Source organism: Pan paniscus, chromosome 21 (assembly GCF_029289425.2).
Source record: "Pan paniscus chromosome 21, NHGRI_mPanPan1-v2.0_pri, whole genome shotgun sequence".
Classification (NCBI taxonomy): Eukaryota; Metazoa; Chordata; class Mammalia; order Primates; family Hominidae; genus Pan; species Pan paniscus.
Window position 1 is genome coordinate 13248683 of NC_073270.2, and position 25057 is coordinate 13273739.

At 38.6% G+C, this 25057-nt stretch overlaps 1 long non-coding RNA gene and 1 pseudogene across 1 annotated transcript in view; both read left to right on the forward strand.

Moving 5' to 3' along the window:
- The window catches only part of LOC103784790 (uncharacterized), a 590306-nt gene that overhangs the window by 192474 nt on the left and 372775 nt on the right, over positions 1 to 25057 (forward strand). The gene's annotated exons all lie outside the window — the stretch shown is intronic.
- On the forward strand, positions 12365 to 14437 carry LOC100985963 (proliferation-associated protein 2G4-like; annotated as a pseudogene).

Genomic DNA, 25057 nt, shown 5'->3' on the forward strand with positions numbered 1-25057 from the left:
GCATGAGCCACCTCGCCCGGCCCAATAAATGGTTTTCTAAAAAAATTTAAACTATTAAATGTAAAATCTAAACAATACAATAATCATGTGGAAAATGTAGTAATTAAACATATTCCTGCTGAAATGGAAAACAATACATGGGTCATTATAAATATTTCAAAAACTCATAAATTTCTGCATTTTGTATAATTTTAAAATAAAAAATGAGAACAAAATTGTCTAGTTAACTAAAAATAATGCAGTTATGATTGAAACCAAATCATGACAAAGTAGCAAAATGGAGACATAAATGACTAAACAATTTATACTTAACAAAATGTGAAATGAAGTCAGAAAATGTCAATTACAGTGATCGAATGAAGTTAATATTAAAAATGAAAAAAATCTAAATTTCCAGAAATCTACTAAGAGATTTACTAATTTGATTAATATATCAAATAAAAAAAATCTAGAAAGTTACAATTATCTCAAAATATTCCATAAAGGTATATAATACAATTCAAAAATACATCTATGGCATATAATAGTTTTAATAGTATTATGATAATATTTATTAAAATTATATATGAGGAATATATGCTATATATATGTATATATACCACACACTGGTAACTAGCATCATGATTAATATTAAAACATGAGGCAGTTTCTCATTTAAATGAGAAACAAAGGACATTTGCAATAATCACTATTATTTATAATTATTCTGAAAATATAAAAGATATAAATACTGGAAGTAGAAAGAAAGTAATTATTGTTATTTGCAAATTATGTGATTTTATATTCAAGAAGTTTTAAGAAAAGCAACAACAATTAGAATTAGTGAAAGAATTAAGTAATGGGGCCAATCACACAATATTCAAATATAATTTTCTGATATAATAATAACTCTTCAGATATATAATACAGAAAATGATTACATTCACAATAACAAAACTGTAAATATTAATATTTCATGAATATAAAATATTAGAGAACATATATCAGAATAAATGGACACATATTGCATAAAAGATATACAACTCTATATAAAAACTTGGAAGAAGACAACTAATTGTAGAACAGTGTCTTATATGGCTAAATAACATACTATTGGAAAAAAGACAATTTTCCTCAAATTAACCAATACATTCAATTTACATGGAAAATCCCAATATGATTTTGTTTTTATTTCTTTTTAAGAACTGATAAAAATAATTTTACCTGAGAAAGTAAATAGGCAAAAGTGGCTAGAAAAAACCAACAATAAAGGAAGCATAATGAATTTGGTTTACCTAATATTAAAATATATTGAGTGAATCACAGAAAACGGTAGAACCTCCCTTCATAAAGAAGACAATAACAATTATAAATATATATTCACCTAACAATGGAGTCCCCCCAAAAATGAAGCAAACACTGACAGAATTGAAGGCAGAAATATTCAAACAACACCATAAACCAACTACACCTAACAAACATGAAAAACACTCTCCCCAATAACTGCAGAACATACTTCTTCTCAAGAGCACGTGTAATATTCTCTAGGATAGACACTATATTAGGACATAAAACAAGTCTTAATAAATTTAAAAATACTATAATCATAAAAAGTTTTATTCTCCAAGAACAATGGAATGAAGCTAAAAATCAGGAAGAGAAGGAAGCATAGATAATTTGCAAATATGTAGAAATTAAACAACATACTCTTAAACAATCAGTGGGTTGAAAAAGAAATTATTAGGAATATTAGAAAAATAGTTTGAGACAATGAAAACAAACATACAACGAACCATTGGATGTAGTAAAAGCTGTGCTAAGAGAGAAATTTATAGCTGTAAACACTTACATTAAAAAATATAGATCTCAGATAAACAACCTAACTTCAAACTTTAAGATATTAGAAAATGTAATCAAACCTAAAACTAGCAGAAGGAAAAAAATAACAAAGATTAGAGCAAAGATAAATAAGATAGAGAACAGGAAAACAATAGAGAAAATTAACAAAAATAAAAATTGTCTTTTTGAAACGTTAACAAAATTGTCAAACTTTTAGCTAGACTGACAAAGAAAAAAGAGAAAAGACTCAAATTAATAAACTCAGAAGTGGAAGTGGGGATATCGCTACCAATATTTCAGAAATTAAAAGAATTATAAGAGAATACTATGAATAAGTGTACACCAACAGGTTAGGTAGTCTAGATAAATGGAACATAATTCTAGAAATGCATATACAAAAATCAATTCAAGACGGATTAAAGACTTAAACGTTAGACCTAAAACCATAAAAACCCTAGAAGAAAACCTAGGCATTACCATTCAGGACATGGGCACAGGCAAGGACTTCACGTCTAAAACACCAAAAGCAATGGCAACAAAAGCCAAAATTGACAAATGGGATCTAATTAAACTAAAGAGCTTCTGCACAGCAAAAGAAACTACCATCAGAGTGAACAGGCAACCCACAAAATGGGAGAAAATTTTCACAACCTACTCATCTGACAAAGGGCTAATATCCAGAATCTACAATGAACTCACACAAATTTACAAGGAAAAAACAAACAACCCCATCAAAAAGTGGGCAAAGGACATGAACAGACACTTCTCAAAAGAAGACATTTATGCAGCCAAAAAACACATGAAAAAATGCTCACCATCACTGGCCGTCAGAGAAATGCAAATCAAAACCACAATGAGATACCATCTCACACCAGTTAGAATGGCAATCATTAAAAAGTCAGGAAACAACAGGTGCTGGAGAGGATGTGGAGAAATAGGAACACTTTTACACTGTTGGTGGGACTGTAAACTAGTTCAACCATTGTGGAAGTCAGTGTGGCGATTCCTCAGGGATCTACAACTAGAAAGACCATTTGACCTAGCCATCCCATTACTGGGTATATACCCACAGGACTATAAATCATGCTGCTATAAAGACACATGCACACGTATGTTCATTGCAACACTATTCACAATAGCAAAGACTTGGAACCAACCCAAATGTCCAACAATGATAGACTGGATTAAGAAAATGTGGCACATATACACCATGGAATACTATGCAGCCATAAAAAATGATGAGTTCATGTCCTTTGTAGGGACATGGATGAAATTGGAAATCATCATTCTCAGTAAACTATCGCAAGAACAAAAAAACAAACACTGCATATTCTCACCATGGGTGGCAATTGAACAATGAGAACACATGGACACAGGAAGGGGAACATCACACTCTGGGGACTGTTGTGGGGTGAGGGGAGTGGGGAGGGATAGCATTGGGAGATATACCTAATGCTAGATGACGAGTTAGTGGGTGCAGTGCACCAGCATGTCACATGTATACATATGTAACTAACCTGCACATTGTGCACATGTACCCTAAAACTTAAAGTATAATAATAATAAAAAGAAATGCATAAACTACCAGCAAAAAAATTTTAAAAACATATAAATTGAACTTCATAAAAATTAAAATTTTTATGCAGTAAAGGACATTATAAATATAGTGAAAAGCAAATCTACAGAACAGAAAAAATACTTCCATATTATATATCTGACTTAGTTTAGTATTCAGACAATATACATAACTGTTACAGCTCAATGACAAAAAAAACCTAAAACAATTAAAAAATGGGCAATGGACTTGAATAGACATTTCTCTAAAGAAAATATGCAAATTACCCACAGTGATCCTCAGGAAAAGATATTTAACCTAATTAGTGGTTAAGAAAATGAAAATGAAAATCATTTTCATTTCACACCCACTAGTAATCAATAATAATAATAATGGAAAATAGCAAGTGTTGGCAGGAATATGGATAAATGAAAACCATTGTACATTACTGGTAGGAATGTATAATGGTACAATTGTTGTAGAAAATGTGGTGATTTCTCAAAAAGTTAAGCATAGAACTGCCATATATTCCAGAAATTTCCTCCTAACTCTATACCCAAGAGAAATGAAACACATGCCCACATAGAAATTAGAACATTAATATGAATGAGTATAGCAGCATTATTCATAATAGCCAAATTTACAAACAACCCAAGTGTCCATTAATGCATGAATGGATTAACAAATTATGGTATATACACAAAATAAATATTCAGCCATAAAAATAAATTAAGTACTTACACATGCTACAACTTGTCTAAACTTCAAAAACATTATGCCAAGTGAAAGTTTAAAGCCAGACACAAAATGTAACATATTGTCCAATTTCTTTTAAATGAAACCCTGGGATAAGCAAACCCATAATTACAGAAAGCAGACAGAGGTTGCCAGGGCTGGGGAGAGGGACTGGATGGAGTCTGATTTCAAAATAAGATTATAAATTATTTGGTGTTGAGATCAGTGGCATGTTCCAATTTTGTATTTCTCCCCCAGTTATGAGTGCCATAACTGAATTAAGGGTAAGACCTCATAAACTTCCTGCACTGAATTGAACTAAGGCCAAATTGGGCCATAGGAACTTTGTACAAAGCTACCTTCAGACTTTAACTTATATCTTATATAAACTTTAATATACCTTTGGGGATTATATTACTTAATTACTATGTTAAGTTTAAATATACAGCTTAAAACTGCTGATTCCCTTCATTTCTAACTTAAGTCAGTAAAACAAGCATATAAGGAGTGCCTGCTTTGTAGTTGGCAAGGCACCTAGGGGCTGGGAAGATGAGGGAACAGAGGCTGAGACTGCAACCAAGCTTAATGCATGGGAAGCACTTTCATCTCTTTGCACTAAAGGCCCTGTTCTACCTGCTTCTCTCACTTTCTTACTAATTACTTCTGAAAGCACCATCTCGATAAATTATGTGTGCATGAATCCTCATTTCAGGCTCTGCTTCTAGTTATGCTGTTTCAAGTTCCTGTACACATATGTATCCCTAAACTTCTTTGCTTTCCTTTGTGTAACTAGGAGCTTTGCAGGGGCACTCACTGAACAGGTGCACTGTTCTCTGAGGAGCACAGCTGGGGATGTGTGAGGGATGAAGGGAGAGATTGCTTCCTGTAGCTGCTGTTGACACAGGAGGAGAGGTTATAGAGATATGGCAAATGAAGTCAAGGCTCAGAAAGCTTAATGGTCTTTTTCTGCATTGTAACTGTGGTAAATGGTGGGGATGAGATTAAAATGCATAGATGTCTAAATGCTCATTCCTAGCCTCATTCTACTGTACTATACTGCACCTCACTGCACGTTTCAATTACACCTAATTAGAACTGACCTAGGGAATAGTGTAGGCTTAAAACCAGCCCCCAGCAGGTGTTTCCTTTAGTACAGGGCTCTGACAAAACATGTGATGATTCTCTTTGCTCTGGTGCTCATAAATCCCCGATTTCTCTCTTGCCTCTCCTCCAAAATTCACACCCCAAGTCTTCACATCATCCATGTAAATAATTGAGCAATTTCAGATGATTTTCCTTTAAAATATTGAAATAAAATTTACACCCAGATTCCAAGTAAACAATATGGGCAGAGTTCAGTTCAGGAACCTCTTCTGCTTGTGTCAACAGCAACTACAGGAAGCAACTTTTGCCTTTATTCCTCACACATCCCCAGCTGTTCTCCACAGAGAACAATGCACCTGTTCAATGAGTGCCCTTGCAATGCTCCTAGTTACACAAGAAGAATCCTGGCACAAAAGGCTGTCTATGGTTCATTCTAGAATATGGGAGGAGATTATTTGTCTTGTCTATGGTTCATTCCAGAATATGGGAAGAGTTTGGCTCTTTTGCCAGACACTTAACAGTGATCCTCAGCTCTAGACACAAATTCCAGCATGGCAGCCATTCACAAGTTGCAAGGGTAAAGCCAAGAAGAGTCATGCCTACCTTGGCTGTCCCCTGAACAAAGACTGAATATAATGATATGAATTGACTGTGCTCACCACAGTAAAATTCTCTTTTTCTCATTTGCAAATACTCCTTCTCTCAAGTAAAATGACATTCACTTTCAGAGTAGTGCCCCTGAAAGAATTCATAAAGGGAAAATGTTGAGTTAAAGGTGGACCATTGTCAACAAGGTGTGCTTTCTCTTCATTCAAATGAGGAAGACAAGAAACAAATCAGCTATATTCTGCTTCCTCCAGAGCAGCCCAAATGCAGCTATAGCTTGGATTAGAAACGTTTCTTTTAAAACAAGGGGCAAAAAGATGTATTTCCATTTTTTGTCATCTAAAGCTCACAGATTACTAATTTTTTTTTACTATTGACTTAAGTCTCACTTGCTTTTATTTGTCAAGGGTCTTAGGAGTAGTGTATCACAGACCCACCAAGCCTGCTCCTACCTCATGGTATTTGGAACAGCTGTTCCTTCTGACTGAAATGCTCTTCCCTTCGGGCTCATTTCTACAGAGTTAATTTTCTTACCCCCTTCAAGCCTGTGCTCAAATTTCATTTGCTCAATGAAGCCTACCCTTTTTCTATTGAATTCTGCCTCTCTGCTTCCCTCTGGCATTTAATTACTCTTCATCAGGCTCTACTGTGCACCTTCCTTGGCATTCATTATTTTCTAATATGCCATATAGATTATTTTGCTTATTGTTGATTATCCGTTTCTCCTACACTAGCATGTAAGCTCCTAAAAGACAAGCTGTTCATGTTATTCCTTGTAGTGCATGCCAGTATGTGCTGTTCTGACATCCCCATTGCCTCCCCCTACATCTTTATGACTAAAGCACTCATTCCCCAGCTCCTGGGAATGATGGAAGCTGACAGCTCAAGAGATTCTCTCTCTTGGATCTGCTCTTTGCATAAGAGCTTCATTTTTCCCAATGTCATGCTCTTCCCCAGAAACCTTCTATGTCCAGTGACTTGTGGATTCAAAGGTACAAAGGCTCAAATTTGTTACCTCCATTCGGGACAACTCTGAAGGGCATCCAAGTTCCACAGCTCTGTGGTAGGTGAGCTGAGGCCTCTGCTGCAACTGCTCCATGGGCCTGCTTCTCTCTTCTCAGTCTTATTTACCTTCCTTCCACAGGTGTCAATCCTAACAACATGACCTCCAAACTTCCTGCTCTTCTAACATTTATTTTGGTCTATTTTCTGAACACCTGCAAGAGTATCAGGCAGGACATAGTTGCCTAAGAAATACTGAATGCATGAATGAATGTAAATGCAAAAACAACCTCTTCATACAAAACTTCAGTGTTGACAACCAACATATCTGTGCATACCTGCTTACAGGTCAGATTGGAATTTTTTGGTGAGGCATTTTTCCATTTTTTTTTCACTCAACAATATTTATTAAGCATCTTATGTATCTGGTGAAGATATACCAGTGAATTAAAGGGACAAAATCTCTTCCCCATGAATCTAAGATTCTCACAGTGGAGTCAGAAAATATGCTAATAAAAACTGTATATAATAGGATATCGGTTAGTGACAAGAGCCCTGAGGATGTCATAGAATGATGTTGTGGGAATGACAGTGATATTTGAAACTGGGCAGTCACGTAGGCCCCTCTGATGAGGTGAGATCAGCTAAGACAAAAATGAAAGGAAGGAGCGAGTTACACATATGTCTGGGTTAAGAATGTTCCATGATGAAACACTCTAACAGCATGTGAAAAGGCCCTGGAGAAGAAAGGTGCTTGGTGTTTTGAGAAAAAAGCAAGGGGGCTGGAATGGAGTGAGCAAAGTGGGGAATAGCCAGAGAATATGCGGTGCATTTGGAGCAACAGCCAGTTACCAGACCAGGCAGGGCCTGTTGAGAAGTTGGCATTTTATTGTGTGATGGGATGATTTTGAAAAGTTTTGAGCAAGGAGGGGGCATGAACAGACTTGTATTTTTAAAGGAATCCCATTCTCTAACTGCCTGTGGCAGTTTGGGACATGTATCAACATTCTGCAAAGTTTCTCCATGGCATATACAGTAGTTGCTCAGTGGAAACTCACAGGACAATGTCCCTTGGTGCCACTATTCAGTACTTTTAACTATCACAGAGACTCTAAATACATTGAATTCTGAGTCACTTTTGGATCAACCAACACATTTCCAGAGCCTACCATGTGTCAGGGACAGGCCTTATTTGATCCTCATAATCTTTAGAAGTTGACATTATGATCTCCTTTTGCAGATGAGAACACTGAGATGCACAGAAGCTGAAGGACTTACCCAAGTTTGCACAGCTAGCGAGTGACACAGATAATATTGAACTCACATCCTCATTATGTAGCATATATATGTATATAAATATATATATAAAAAATATATATATATTTTTTAAACGGAGTCACTCTCTGTCACCCAGTCTGGAGTGCAGTGGTGTGATCTCAGCTCACTGCAGCCTCCGCCTCCCAGGTTCAAGTGATTCTCCTGCCTCAGTCTCCTGAGTAGCTGGGATTACAGGTGCACACCACAACACCTGGCTGATTTTTGAGTTTTTACTAGAGACTGGGTTTCACTGTGTCAGCCAGACTGGTCTCGAACTCCTGACCTCAAATGATCCACCTGCCTCGGCCTCCCAAAGTGCTGGGATTACAGGGGTGAGCCAACGTGCCCGCCCATATCTTATACTTTTTATACAAAACCTGCCACATGTATTTGCTCTCCTCTTTTATAGTCTGAGAAGGAGTAGAAGGTAGTAAGAGAAATGACCATTCATTGTTCACAGTGTTAAGAAACTTAGACACAGCATTTGAATTGGCCCCCAAACAACTTTGTGAGTAGGTATTATGGTCCCCATTTTATAGATGAAGACATTGCGATATAAAACCATGTATTCAATGTGTGGTATATTGACTGGCATCATCAGTACCACCTGGGAGCTTGTTAAAAATGAAGAATCTGGAGTCTCAACCAATAAAACAGAAATAACAGCTTCTTTATACATTAGTGCTTCCACTTTTCATTGTATCACTGGACAAGAAATTTATGTTCTCTTTACAAATTCAGATTACAATTCAGGTCTGCTAACATTTTATTAGCCAAAGCAGGTCACCCAGCCAAGCCCAGCATCAATGCCTGGATACATTCTTTGCCCACAGAAAAAGAGAAAGTAGAGAATAGTTGCTAAATGCTAAAAACAAACTGTCACAGAGGTTATTAATGAATTGTGGCCATTTTCTTTAACCAGCTTTCTTAATGCATACTAAAGGTCTTTGCAACTGTTTTGTGGGTATTCTACCAAATTTAACTGTTTATCAAAGGATCATTTTTTAAACATGTACAATGCCATCTCTGGAAGAAATTCTGACAAGTACAATTTTCTATATCTTCTATCCCCAGACAGGCCTTAGCATAAAGTGGCACCTCAGACAGCTGCCTGGATGGACCACCCATTAATCCAGCCCTGTTCCTATTCTAAGGGAAGATTAAAGGCTCTTGGCCAATAGATTAATGATCGTGCATTAAATCAGTTGGACTCCGAACCACCCTTTTTTCTATGGGGTGTGTTAACTTTTAGAAAATGTATTGAACTATAAACTATCCCCAGTCAAGAAACTGAATATTACCAGAATAATGAAAGCCCTCCCCTAAGTCTCTCTTCCTGTCACTATGCTCCAAAAACAGTATCACTATCTTTACTCTGGTTAACACACATTGGTTTTGCCTTTTTCTGTGCTTTAGATAAAATGAGTCACGGGCTATGTGCTCTTGTCTTACTTCTTTCACTTAACATGCTTGTGAAATTCATCTATATTTTTGCATATAGTTGTAGATCATTATTTCTCATTCCATATAGCATTCATTTATCTATATATTTTATATAAATATGGACAATTTGGAAACTTCTACTAATTTTTAGCCACTAGGACCAGTGCTGCTATGAATATTCTACTACATCTTTTGTTGAACTTATGGACGCATTTCCTCTGGGTATACACTTATAAGTAGAATTGCTGGGTGTAGGATTTGTGTATGTTCAGCGTTAGTAGATTCTTCCAGCTTGTTTTAAAAGTCTATTTTCAAGTTTAATAAGAGGGTGATGTAGACTTAGTCATAGGTACATGTGGCTACACTTTGCTTATAACTTTGTGATTTTCCACTTTAAACTTAACAAGTCTATTTATCTCTGGGCCTAAGCTATTCTTTAGTTGCAAATTAGGCAGTTTTGAAAGCTGCTCTAACTTCTTCAGCTCCCTGGGGCTCTATCCAGTGTATTACTCACAGATTGGTAAGAGATGAAGGTCCTTGCTACCAACATTATCATGCACAGAGAAACTTCCTAACACACAGTCACCCAGTATTCCTCTAAGAATTGATAATGTGTCTGGAAAATTACTATTCTTTTAGGGTCCCAATGATGCTGCAGAGAGGGCCAAGCCTTGTTCAAGAGCTCTGCTAATGAGATAAGGCTCTGCCAGGGGAAGAGAGGTACTGCCTCCTTCCTGATGTTTGCATACTCCTCTTTGTCAAGGGAGATAGTCTTAGGCATTAGGATATGGAGGAAAACAGCCTTTGGAGGAAGGAGTTAGATAAAGAGAAAGACACACTACTTCTGTCTAAAACCCCTATTTCACCATTCCTTATGGCTCCAAGATAAAGTACATGCCAACGCTGAGAGTCAAAGTTTTTTTTTTTTCTCAATGTCTCTCATCAGTTACAAATTATACATTTATCCAAGAGAATCTAGAATAGAGAGAGAACAAATATTGAGTTGGGGGTCACCCTTCAAAGGGCATTATCTGTCAGATGAAGGTTACCAATGGAAATAAAAGACAAGATACACAGAGGAAAACGTCATCACAGCACCTTATATCAGGTTGAGTTTTTATGCTCTTTTCTTGCCGTTTGTTTTTGTTTCTATGTGAGTACAAAAGCCATTTAGAGAGCTTCCTTCACAGAGTGTCCACTATGGTAGAGAAGATGTAGAAAATATGCAGGAAACAGGATGTAAATAAAATATAAATTATGAAGCAGAGTGATTCATAAGAATATAAGAAAGCAAGTGTTTTTGACCTTACAAATTATTTCAACAGAGAGGTAGCATATTTGGCATTGAAATAGCCCTAAGGCATAGCTATATCTTAAAGTATATGTTTAAAAACGTGTGTTTAAATAAACATTTAAGTGCGCCGTTTAATACACCTATTTTGTTATGTATGGAAAACGGACTCTCTAGGAGTAGTGGTCAGTGCTCCAGAAGGAATTAGTTGCACACTCAGGTTGGGAAATTAAGGACAGTTAAAGGAACACGTTTACAAGGTTGTGGGCATGATTAAGAGAAACAAACAAGGAATATGAAGCCTCTGGAGTTAGCAATAGTGAGGGGCTGTTTATCACTCCTAGGATGGAATGGGCTAGGGGAGGAAATAACAACCAGCACCCAGGAGCTGTGGCTGGAGGTAAAGAATTTCAGCCAACTTGCAGTAACCTGGCACAGGGGGAGCCAAATTGCACTTTCCTTCCTCCCTCCAATCTCCCATTGGATGGATCCACCTGAAAGCCAGGAGGCATGGGGCCCATTTATTCGGCCAGTGAAGATCTTCCTTGACCTCAGGTGAAAAACAGAGAGATTGGCAAGGGGAGATCCATCCTATGAATAGTCACATTTCTCAAGAAATGAAACAAAGTTCTTCATGTAGATCATGTTTTTTTAAAAAGCATACCTATTTTACTGTTATTATTTAATGTTCATTAAGCACTTCTGGCTCATTAGGCATTCATTAATTAGGATCTAATTCTGCATGCTCCTTTTCCCAGCTATAAAAATCAGCAGGCTTTTTTTTTTTTCAGCTGCTTTTATCTGACTAAAATAATGGGTTCTTTTTTCAACAAATGGTAGAGGGTTATATAAAAACTCTGAAAAAATACCAACAATCACCTTCAAAAGGTGAACACAAAATTTACAGAAGAATCTATAATTATATTAGGATTTTACAGAGAGAATATTATCTCTTAGCTCTATAACTATATTTAGAGGCTAAAATACCTGGTAATACGCCGTTCGGTCGCCCCTATTGATTTAGGAATTCATGCAACTATTTATTTTCCCACTCACTAGAAAAGATTGCTTACCATAGCAACCCCTGCATTAGCATTCAGCTTCTTGGTTACAGAGCACCTTCCTAAAGGAGGAGGTATCTCAATGTGCAAAGTGAACCTAATTTCTTATTAAATATAATTTTAAGGGGGAAAGCTGGTGCATAAAAACTCATAAAAAAGAGCAACCCAAACTGGAAAATGGCAATTGTTTAAGGCTCTTTTACACTTATTTAATCTGTGTGTCTTTCCTGACTCTGGGCATTCTGCTCCTTTTGCACGTTTGTAAGCTGAGATGCGTGGGAAATAATAAAATATTATGCACAGCCCACACCCCACATAGGAAGCTTGCTGTTTCTCTGTGGGAAGTTTTAACTTAGGTCAGCTTCACCTAAGAATTATTTTTCTTTCTTTCTTTGAAGAAGTCGGATTCCTGGTCCTGCCACTCAAATTTTCAAAGTGAAAATATTTGGTCTGATTTTCCAATGTATTTCCTTGATGTCAATCAAGTGTCTGAAACATTAGTGATTGTTTTTACCTTGTACAGTGAAGTGAGGTGGCATTTTAATTAGGGAAGAAAAAAACTGACTTATGCTCAAAAGTTCAAAGCTTTTGTGACAGAACTCAGAGATTGAGGCCAGGAAGTCATGATTTGTGCATCAATGATCAGATCATCTGAGCCCTTTGTAGAGAAGTGAAAACTGGCTTCCCCCTATCCTTCTAGGTTCTTTGGTTGGGCTACAAATTAAATTGACATAAGGCAGATTCACAGGAGAAAAAAGAAAATTACATATACAGGCACTGGAGTCCCCAAAAATATGAGACTCAAAGATTGGTCAGATGATTGAAGCTTATATAGTTTCCTGAGCTATAGAAAAAAATTAGGGCTTAGGGCTTCTTGAGGGTGATACCTACACAAGTTAAGAGAGGATGACAAGAAAAAATATATGATGAGTAGAGGTGGTCTTGTTAAACAGATACAATTTCTGAGGTAATAAAAGTTGTTTGGGAGGGGAGGCGGCTCAGGGGAAATGAGGCTGCAGTGGTGGTAGTAGGAAGATGTTGGGCAAGGACCAGCAGCAGGAGCAAACTATCGCCAAGGACCTGGTCGTGACCAAGTATGAGATGTGTGGGGGGGACCACATCGCCAACCGGGTACTTCGGTCCTTGGTGGAAGCATCTAGCTCAGGTGTGTCGGTACTGAGCCTGTGTGAGAAAGGAGATGCCATGATTATGGAAGAAACAGGGAAAATCTTCAAGAAAGAAAAGGAAATGAAGAAAGGTATTGCTTTTCCCACCAGCATTTCAGTAAATAACTCTGTATGTCACTTCTCCCCTTTGAAGAGAGGCCAGGATTATATTCTCAAGGAAGGTGACTTGGTAAAAATTGACCTTGGGGTCCATGTGGATGGCTTCATTGCTAATGTAGCTCATACTTTTGTGGTTGATGTAGCTCAGGGGACCCAAGTAACAGGGAGGAAAGATGTTATTAAGGCAGCTCAACTTTGTGTTGAAGCTGCCCTATGCCTGGTCAAACCTGGAAATCAGAACACACAAGTGAGAGAAGCCTGGAGCAAAGTTGCCCACTCATTTAACTGCATGCCAATAGAAGGTATGCTGTCACACCAGTTGAAGCAGCATGTCATCGATGGTGAAAAAAACATTATCCAGAATCCTACAGACCAGCAGAAGAAGGACCATGAAAAAGCTGAATTTGAGGTACATGACGTATATGCTGTGGATGTTCTCGTCAGCTCAGGAGAGGGCAAGGCCAAGGATGCAGGACAGAGAACCACTATTTAGAAACGAGACTCCTCTAAACAGTATGGACTGAAGAGGAAAACTTCACGTGCCTTCTTCAGTGAAGTGGAAAGGCATTTTGATGCCATGCCATTTACTTTAAGAGCATTTGAAGATGAGAAGAAGGCTCCGATGGATGTGGTGGAGTGCACCAAGCATAGACTGCTGCAACCGTTTAATGTTCTCTATGAGAAGGAGGGCGAATTTGTTGCCCAGTTTAAATTTACAATTCTGCTCATGCCCAATGGCCCCATGCAGAAAACCAGTGGTCCCTTCGAGCCTGACCTCTACAGGTCTGAGATGGAGGTCCAGGATGCAGAGCTAAAGGCCCTCCTCCAGAGTTCTGCAAGTCGAGAAACACAGAAAAATAAAATAAAAGAAAAAAAAAGGCCTCCAAGACTGCGGAGAATGCCACCAGTGGGGAAACATTAGAAGAAAGTGAAGCTTGGGACTGAGGTGGGTCCCATCTCCCCAGCTTGCTACTGCTGCTCCATCCCCTTCCCACCATACCCCAGACTTTGTGAAGTACAGTTCTTCTTCTCCACCTAGGACCTGCAGCAGAGCAGGGGTCTCCCTTTCTTCCCCATCCCAGTTCCCCAACCCACTTCCTTCCAACAACAACCAGCTCCAACTGACTCTGGTCTTGGGAGGTGAGGCTTCCCAACCACAGAAGACTACTTTAAATGAAAAACAGAAATCAAATAATAAAATCAGGAGTCAAAAAAAAAAGTTGTCTGGGAGCAGCCCTCAGATAATTGTTAATAGTCTGTCTGGGCATGAGTCAACCTCCAGTCTCCTGTCTTGTAATTTCAGTTCATCTTCCCTGGTTGATAAGATTACAGGGGAAGGGATTCATGACAATTGAGTCTCTTTTGAAGAATGTCTTCCTTAGGCAGATAAAGGAAGTTCAGTAAAGCCCTTCTTTTGCATTTGCTGTTCCCCAAATGCACTTGATATGTTGCTGTTCCTCAAATGCCCATTGGTATGTTGAAATAATCAGCATACCAAAGCAATAGATGTTGGGGTGGCTAAACTTCCTCACAGTTTTGGAGTTCCACTGGTTAAAAAAAGCTAGTTCTGTCTGGGTGCAATGGCTCACGCCTGTAATCTCAACACTTTGGAAGGTCGGGGCAGGTGGAACACTTGAGTCAGGAGTTCAAGACCAGCCTGACCAACATGGTGAAAACCCATCTCTACTGAAATTACAAAAATTAGCTGGGCGTGGTGGTGGGTGCCTGTAATCCCAGCTACTCGGGAGGCTGAGGCAGGAGAATCACTTGAACCCAGGAGATGGAGGTTGCAGTGAGCCGAGATCGTGGTATTGCACTCCGGCCTGGGCGACAGAGAGAGACTGTGTCTCAAAAAAAAAACAAAAACAAAAACAAAAAAACTAGCTCAAAGGAGCTTATAATACTGCTCACAGCTAAAGATAATACTGAAAGTGGTTGGGCATGGTGACTCATGCCTGTAATTCCAGCACTTTGGGAGGGTGAGGCAGGTGGATCACTTGATGTCAGGAGTTTGAGACCAGCCTGACCAACATGGTGAAATGCCATCTTTACTAAAAATACAAAAATTAGCTGGGCATGGTGGCAGGTGCCTGGAGGCTGAGGCAGGAGAATTGCTTGAATCTGGGAGGTGGAGGCTGCAGTAAGCCAAGACAGCGCCACTGCACTCCAGTCTGGGTGATAAGAACAAGACTCCATTAAAAAAAGAGAAAATACTGAAAGTTAACCCTGAAATTGTTAGTGACTTTGATGCACTGTTTCAGCTCTAGAAAAGTTTTTACCCCACAGAGACAATGGCTACAGAAAAAATAAAATAAATGCTGGGGCTCAGTTACCTCAGGGGACCTGGCAGATGACAGTAGTTAAGAGAGGGAGACCAGATGTTTTATCCAGGGAATTGTATTGGAGAAAGAGGGGCTGAAAAATGGGATTGAAGTTTGCGTCCAGGTAGAAGCTCTTTCTCCTTTATGCTTTATGTCCAGAGCCTGCTTGGACCCCATGAAGCAGGCTAGAGGCTTGAGTGAGAACATCATTCCTGATTGAAGCCAGAGCAATATGCTGGGCCTCCCACATATATTTTTATCCTGGACACTTTTCCCCAATGATATGCCCTGGACTTTTCTTTCAAATTAAATTGCCCTCTTTTAGCCTTGATCAAAAGTGAGAATCTGGGCCCTTGACAGATATATTGCTATTAATTTTTTTTTGGAGATGTAGCCTAGCAAGGAGGGGCCTCATCTTCTGAGGAAACCTCAGCATTGATGAGTACTGACTGAGAGGATTGGCAGGGTTCACTCAGATGAACGAGATAGGGTGAGTGGATTTAACCCAGGCCTTCTGCAGTTATCAGGGGCATGTGATATCAAACAATAGAATGAGCAATTTATGGGTGGCTGAAGTATTGGCATTGTCAATATTATTTTCAGTTGTTATCATGGTTATACAGCTCTTACTAGCTTCTTTAGACCAGTGGTATTTAAACTTTAGTGTACACCATCATCGCTTGGAGAGCTAGTAATCCTGAAGATTCAAGAGCTCCACTTCCAGTGATTTGGTCTTGAGCAAAATCTGGGAATTTGCATTTTAACAAGCTCTCGGGCGATGCCATTGTGCTGGTTGTGAGCCACAGTTTGAGGAGCACTGAGGCACTCATCTGCTGACCACTGGTTGGGCCCGGTGGTCTGTTTTAAAAAGCATCCAGGTGATAACCACTTCTCACTAAAGTTTGAGAAGAGCTGTTTAAAACCACTGGTTCGCAGACTTAACTAAACATTGGACCCACATGAGCAGTTGCTTAAAGAATGCCAATGCCTGGGTCTCACTCGGCTGATTCTGATGAAATTGGAGTGGGAAGCAGCCTGACATGGGGATTATTTGAAGCTCCCAAGATCACTGTAATGGGCAGCCAAGGTTGAAAACCATTTGTAGACCATACCTTCATTCCTGCATTGCAAGACTACACGATCTGCAATTTGTACTTTCCAGTATGTCACTATGGTAGAAAAAGAGATGGGTAAAATTCTAGCATCTGAAAGGAAATAATCTTTGCCAGGCTTGCATGAATTTGATCCCAGCTTATCTTACATATTATACAGACTGTGAGTAATGAAGGGCTCAATTTGAAAGAGCTGGGAGTGAGTCAGCCGGAAGAGGTAGAAATTTGGGCAAAAGAGCAAGTTCTATAAATCTGTAGAAGTGAAACCCATTTAGTTACCTCCAAAGGGCCAAATGTGCTGTTTAAAATGCTCCAATAGAGCATTGAATTTCACAGCTGTCTGTAGCTTTGAGGCCAAATTCTCATTCCCTAAAGTTAGAAAACAGAAGTAGGAGCAGTACCAAAAAGCCACACATACTACTGAGATATTAATTAAGCCCCAAAGACTTCAAGGACCCCTGTCTGGTCTTCCTAAATGCACTATTTTTTGCCAACGGATGCAAACAGATTTCTCTTGACCTTCCCCATACTTGACCCAGATCTCTAAGTCTAAATATTATCACCATAAGAAGATGTCAACATTTTAAGTTCCAGATAATAGATTCCTGGGAAATGAACCCACATATTTTTGTTATTTCCCCAAGATCTTGAATTTTTTTCTGTTTTTATTAAAGTCTCTTATAGGAATGTATTAAACAATAACAACAAAAAATCCCAACAAAACAAAACAAAAACTAAGCTAGATTCCTGTCTGGAAATCCAGCAAACGTTTTAGGCAGGAAATGTAGGTATTTTGCCAAGTCAAAGCGCTGGATGGAGAGTCAGAGCACTGGATGGAGAGTCAGAAACACAGGATCCTTGTCCTGGTTTTGTACCTTACTATGTGACCTTGAGAAAGTTGTGCAACTCCTCTGAGCCTCATTTTCACATGTGTCAAATGGCAATGATGTCTCAGGATCCCTTTCGACTTTAACATAAAAGAATCGTGGTAGGACATGGGAATCTGAAGAATTATTATTATTTGTTTTTTGGAGACGGAGTCTCGTTCTGTTGCCCAGGCTGGAGTGCAGTGGCCTCATCTCGGCTCACTGCAAGCTGCGCCTCCCGGGTTCACGCCATTCTCCTGCCTCAGCCTCTTGAGTAGCTGGAACTACAGGCGCCCGCCGCCACGCCCGGCCAATTTTTTATATTTTTAGTAGAGAGGGGGTTTCACCGTGTTAGCCAGAATGGTCTCAATCTCCTGACCTCGTGATCAGCCCGCCTCGGCCTCCCAAAGTGCTGGGATTACAGGCGTGAGCCACCGTGCCCGGCCCTGAAGAATTCTTTATGATTGCAATCCATTGCAAATCTCTTGTGTTTGGTTGCAAACTTTCAACTGAAACACTGAGTGAATTGTTGCCTCTGCAATGACAAAATTTTGGTGGTGCCCCCTCCTCCTTTCTTTCCTGCTGTATAATGGCTGTCCTTTTTCATTGATATGATTTAAGAGACTGGAAAAAGTAAACTATTCTTCAATTCATTCCTCTTAAAGTGATAGAAGACATGATTTTTCCTATGATCTGCTTTCAAATCACTCTCACCGGCTGTGAATCTCCTCTTGACACAAAGTTATCAGTTGAAGATTTCTCCCTCAGTTGGTTTATACTTAGCCACCCTTTTGAAATGAGGTTCTATTTACTTTATTGGTTCTAGGAAAATGCAGGCATTTTAAGGCCCATTTTTGCTTCTTCCTGATTGGAATGGAAGCGGAGGAGGGGCAGGGACAGCTTCTCTAATTTGCTGGTGAACTGAAAAATACTCCAAAGACCCTTTTTCAGTCTTCCTGAGTAGATTTGCCTTTGCCAAAGGATACAAATACACTTATTTTAACTTTGCCAGCCACTGTGTCAATGTCTAATTTGGGACCATATTAACAAAAAAAAGTTGACAAAATTTAAGTCATTGAGGGAGACAGATCCAGCCAAAGCTGGCATTGGCATTAATGATGGACATTGATAGTGATTGGATTAATTTTAAGTGGTTGTATGGAAGGAGTTACTTATATTAACTAAGAAGGTGCCAAAGGGAAGAAAGCAAAGCAGGAAGAAGATAGAGTTCTGGAATTCAAGAAATCTGGGCTTGAGTTTTGATCATCAGTTAACCAGCTATGAGTATTTGGAACAATTTCTCAATGGCTTAATGTGTAAAATGGACCTAGACCAGTGCTGTTTGAACTTCAATGTGCATTTGAATTTTCTGGGATGTGTTTAAAATGTAAACTCTAAAGTAGGTCTGTGGGTGAAGTCTGAGATCCTGCACTTGTAACATCTTTTAGGTGATTCAGATGCTGCGAGTCAGAGGACCACACTCTGAGTAGTGTCCTCAGTGGATAATTCTTCTCATGCTACCTTCCAGATCTAGAAGTAAGCAGATAACTAAGTAAGTAAATAAATAACACTCTTAAACTATTCTGAAGAGCTCTATTAGGAAAGATACTGAAGTCCAAATTTTATAAATTAGCATGTGAATGTGGAATGGTACCTAAGTGGATTCTTTACAATTTCACACCCACTGCAGGAAAAAATGTCAACCACGGAAGTAAGATCTGTTGGAGAAATGGGCCTCCTGGTTATTTTTCCAAATTATTGTTCTTTGCTTATTGGATACCTCCTAATCTCACTTTAAAATTACCCAGAAGAAACCTGTAATGAAGGTTTCTCATTTTGTCTATCAGCCAGAGAATTATGCTTTTTAAGTTTTTCTTAAATGTATGGTACATAAACAATTGGTTTTGTTACTAATAATTTTTTAAATTGTCAACCTAGTAATTTTCTTTTAAACTATTTGTATTGTAGCATAAATTACTAATTTTCATCCTAAGACCGAATCTACATTTCAGCTAGTTACACAGACTATTAATGTATATTTGCATGCTACTGATGAGAAACTCTCCATTGAAATCCTAACCAGAATTAATGTAGACAAATCAAAAAGCCTTCGTAGTTTGATGTGTGTGGGTTGGTTTGTACACCCCAAGACATGCTTATAACATTAATAAACATGATGGTTAGAATATAAGTATGAATATAAATTTGGCTTTCTGCTATTTTATGTTTAACTGGTTAGTTTTTATGAGGTTTCAGAGCATTCAGGTTTTCACTCAGAAACGTAGTCACTTGTGACAGGATGCATCTTTCTGGCAGTAACAGCCAGAACAAGCTGCCCAGCTCTCCTTCTGAGGAAGTCATTTTCAGGTTTCATTCCCCAAAGACTAAACCAGCAGCAAAGTCAAAGATGTGGCTTCCTTGCAGTGTATGCTTTGGCTACTCTCACTTTGATGAAATAGAAAGAGGTGAACAGGGCAGCCGTGCTTCTATTTCACATAAGAAAACAGAAAAGTAGAGGAGAGAATTTTATTTACAGTGAACGTCAATGCCTCCTGTTAAGTGTCAAAAAAGTTTCTTCATAGAATATGAATCTTTTGAAGATACTTAAAAAAACAACTTTACTTCTTCCTCACAGGATAAAATAGAAAACATTCTTAGGGTTTTTGTCGTAAGTATTGTATTATAATAATCCTACTAAAATTTAAGCTAACATGAATTTCTATATGGTACCATATTAATAATAAAAGCAGTGAATTTGGCATCAGAATACATTGAATTGAAACCTGACTTTGAACCAGTCAGGGTTCTCTGGGACTCAATGTTTTTTACTTCAAAATATTGGTTTCGGTATTCACTAAGGTCCTACCAGCCCTGAAGTTCTTTGATCAGTTTTTCAATGATGTTTTAGTGTTCTAATGTTTATTTAAAAATTTCAAAATATGCTTACTGCTCTTCTTCACATATGTTGTTTTTCACATTTAACATTTTTCATAACTGGGCTATTCCCTTGATAAAAGTCCAGTATGTAGTTTCCTGTTTGATATTAGGGCCTCAGAACTGAATACAAGTCTTGTGGTCCAGGATACAGAAGAGGGCTCCAGGAGCGTAGACAGATGGGCCAAGGTAATGTGAGTGTGCTCTTTCTAGCTGGTATCTTGGTGAGTGAGTTTGTCTTGTTAGAAAGCTGTGCTCTTGGGAGAGGAGTTTCAAACTGACCATGGATAATTGTTTTGTAAGAGCCATTTTTAGATGGTTAGCCATTGGCTCACAGAGGTGCTCAGTGAGAAAATGAGGTCAGTGGTATGTTGGGGCTGACTCAGCTCCTATAGCCCTGCAAGGTCAATCATGCGCCTCTACTTAACCCCATATTCAGTGACTTCGTATCTGTGGCTTGGAATTGATTACAACGGGTATATTTACATCTTGGAACTAGCAAATGTTACAAATCAGGATCCTTATTGTAGTCAGTTGTTAACAATTTACAAATACTACAACTGGGTATCTCACAACCAACACACACATTCAGAATTTTTAAGTGTCTTTTCATCAAGGCAAAGAATGGGACTAGAACTTCCATCTCCCAAATGTCCATCTTCTATGATTTATTCCCCAATCTAGGATGTCTACACAATTAATTTTTTTAAGTGTGTAAAGTGTACTATTTTTATAATTATATATTTATATTTTATAATTATTAAAGGATTACACATTTATAATACATTAAAATGAATTATAAATGGAAGAGACAAAATAATCATCCATATTTACATAATCCAAATTATTACTATTAGTAATGTTATTAGTAGTATATTACTATCAGTAAAATTTTTCCTATAAGCGATCCTGTGAAAATTGAATACAGGTAATTTGCTTAACCTATGACTCTTCCGCGACTTAGGTTTCTTCCCAATTTGCTATTATAAATAATACTGTGGTGAGCAACTTGATACAACTTAAATAGCATAGAAAGGCTGTGAAGAGGAAATATAAAATGTTTGTTTGAGACTTGAACCTCTTGAATTGTTGACAAAGTAGGGGAGAAGATGGCATGAACAGTTTAATCATGGCCAAGAAAAATTCAGCTGTCCACAGAGCAGTTTGGAGAACCTGGTGATTTATTGAAGTCCTCTAAATACCAACTGAATGGTGTATGTGGGTGTGTTGCGATGTTCTGCCAGGTGGTTTTGAAAAGAGCTTTCCAAGGTTTAAATCAACCCTATCATCAGAATCAGAGCAAATGCCGGCTATTTTTTTCATACCCTAATTCTGGACCTGATTGGGAACACCTGTTAGGAATATTGTTCATTTGATGCATATTGAGTCAAGCAACATGGTCACAAAGAGTTTGGTAACAGCAAAGGTAGAGCCTTGTGTTGGTGGGTGAGGCAAAAACTTTCTGTGAAGCCTTGTTTGCCAAATCCACCTCCAGATTCCTGGGCCAGCATGTTCCTGAACCTACCGCCCAGGCAGCACAGCTATCTGGTACATTGTGTTCCCTGATAGCTGTGCTTTGAATGGATTTGTGTGCATCTCCACCTGCTCTGTTCACCCAAGTAAAGGTTCTGTTGCTGAATGCATTGGTTCTGAATTTATTAAATTCTTCATTTAATTTGACTTACCAGACATTTAATGTGCAAGTGTCCACTGCAAGGTAGGCTTCTGTGGTTGTTTAGAAAGTTGAGCAGACACTGCCCACATTTTTGAGACTGGCAGTCTAACAGAGGGCGATAAGAGGTATTAAAATGCCCTAAGTAGAAGGTACATGGGATGGAGGCTATCATAAGAATTACCACTATGATACGAGAACAGAGGGAAAAAAGATAAATCTGAGAGAGGAGATGTGAAACAATGCCTTCATCAGAGTGGTGGCATGGGTAATTTTTCAACTTGTGAACACAGAATAAAGAAATGCTAGGGACAGCGAGTTTCATGAACAAACAGGAAGCTAATAACAATTGCTCATTCCTAAGATCTATTTTTTACTCACAACACTTCTGACACCAAATGTGTGGGTTTTCCACACCAAGCAATTCTCTTGCAGATACCAACTGTTTCCTACACTTTTATTTAATTCTGACCCTAATTACCTGGAGTTAGTACAGATCCGACATGTTAAGGGCTCAGTCCCACAAGATTGCCCTCCTGCTTCTGACCAATTATAAGTAGTGGATCCTTAGGTTACCCACACTTCTAACTTGGCTACACGTTGTGGGTTCCCACAACCCCCTCCTCAGGCTTTATAATTTGCTACAACAGCTCACAGAACTCAGGGCAACGCCTATGTTTGCCAGTTTATTATAAAGGATATTAAAAAGGGTTGGCAGATGACAAGGTACATAGGGTGGGGAAGGGTCCCTCAATGCAGAAATTTCTGTCCATGTTGAGTGGGGGTGCACCACCTTCCCAGCACACGAAACCAGAAGCTCATCAAATCTTATTGTTTAAGAGTTTTCATAGAACTTAATCTCCAGCTCCCCCATCATTCCCAGAGGTGGGCAGGTGGGGATGAAAGTTTTAGTCTTCTAATCACTTGGTCTTTCTTGTAGCCAGCCCCATCCTGAGACTATCTAGAGTACCTGCCATAAGTCACCTCATTATTGTAAACTCAGGTGTGATCAAAAGGAGCTCCTTATGAATAATAATAAACATTCCTATCATTCAGAAAACTCCCAGGGTTTTAAGAGTTCTGTGCCAAAACAAGGGGCAAGGACTAAACATATTTCTTATGATGTCACACTTATAATGTTACGGTGCTTCTTGATAAAGAGCTTTCACATATGTTATCACAGTTAAGTTAGGAATAGAAACATGCTGAATTGGCTGAGCTTAGGTTTGAGGGACAAAGGTGGAACTGTTTCTGGGACAGTTCGTTGTTGCTACACCACAGATGATATGCTAATTTGGATTTTCTCAAGAGCAGATCTCAAGATAAAGATTTTAAGTAGTCTGTTTGGGAAATAATCCTAGAAAGTAGGGTGAGGGAACTGGGGAGTGAGGCAGGGAAGGGAGGAAAAGCAACCAAAGAAACCTGAGTTAGCAGATGACTCCTAGGGCTAGGACAAGTGTGAGGAGAGGGAAGCTCACCCAGGTTGCTGAATTTATGGGAGTTTCAAACACTCAGTAGTCAATACAGACAATATTGTAATATAATATTTTAAACCATCAAAATTAACACAAAAATCCATGATACACACATTATTAAAATTTTAAATAAGGACAGGATCTAACAATACTGCATTGGGCCATATAGGAGCCTGAGGAAAAAGACAGCAATATGCAAAAATACCTTTCTTTGTATTTTTAAAATGGGGAATTTTTTTCCAGAACATTTAAGGACCTGAAAAAGAAATTGTAAAATTTAAAAGTAGAAGTATTAAAACTCACATCATTATTTTAAATTTAAACATTGTATTTATATCAAAAACATTTAGCTATACTTTTACTTTATTGGTTTCCATGGAAGCAAACACTAATAATATTTTTATTAAAACCATTAGCCATTTAAAAATACATAAAAACAAGTACACAGAAGCATACATATTTCCTTTTGCCTCAGGCTTCAGTACTGCATACATGGCACTGGTTACCACTGTGGACTTAAAATGCTGGGGATCCTCTGAGAATTGTCCTACTGAGAAGGTAGGAAATTTAGGCTTGTATCCACAAACTCCTGCCCCTCATTGTTTAGAGCTCTTCCTGTGGGTGTTGACTCTGGCACTCCCCACCATGCCCACAGTGGGGAGGCCAAGACCTGTTGGAAAGGCACTATCATTGTCTGCTGTTGAGGGCTTGGTGAACATTCAAGAACCACAGGCTTTTACAATGAACCCTGTGGAAGCCCCAAGGGTTTTGAAGAAGGTTTGGGATAATGATCAAAACTCCACTTTAGAAACATTTTTATGGAGCCAGACACAATGACTCACTCCTGTAATCCCAGCAACTTGGGAAGCAGAGGTGAGAGAATTGCTCGAGGCAGGAGTTTGAGACCAGCCTGGGCAATATTTTGAGACCCTATCTCAATAAAAAAAATAAATAACTTAAAAATATTGTAATGCATTCACTATGTACAGTGGGTTGGGGAATGAGAGAAGCTGAAAGCAGGAAGGGTGATTTAGAAGCAACTGCAATGCCTTGGTTGGGAGAAAATGTGGGCCTGAGCTAGGAGTGTGTCTATAGAGCCAGAAAGAAAAGAGAAGGGGAAAAAAACAGAGCAGGACTTGAGTCATTGTGTTCTGGCCACCAAATGAATGTATTAGGCCAAAAGAAAGGAAGATGTACAGATGAGGCTGCTGTTCCTCATCAATGGCTGAGATAATGGTGGTTTTGTTTTTAGAGATGAGCGCTTGAGAGAAAGGGCAGATTTGGTGAGAGAAAGGTTTGGGTTGCAGTCAGTGGAGAGAATTTCAGGTTGGACTCACATGTCCATGGAGACAAAAGATTTGGAGGGCCAGGAAATTGCAGAACTCTTTTTGCCTGGGTTGATGTTCATGGTATAACAGTTGTGGAATATTTACAGTTTTGAAGGAGCTTGATCCCCACC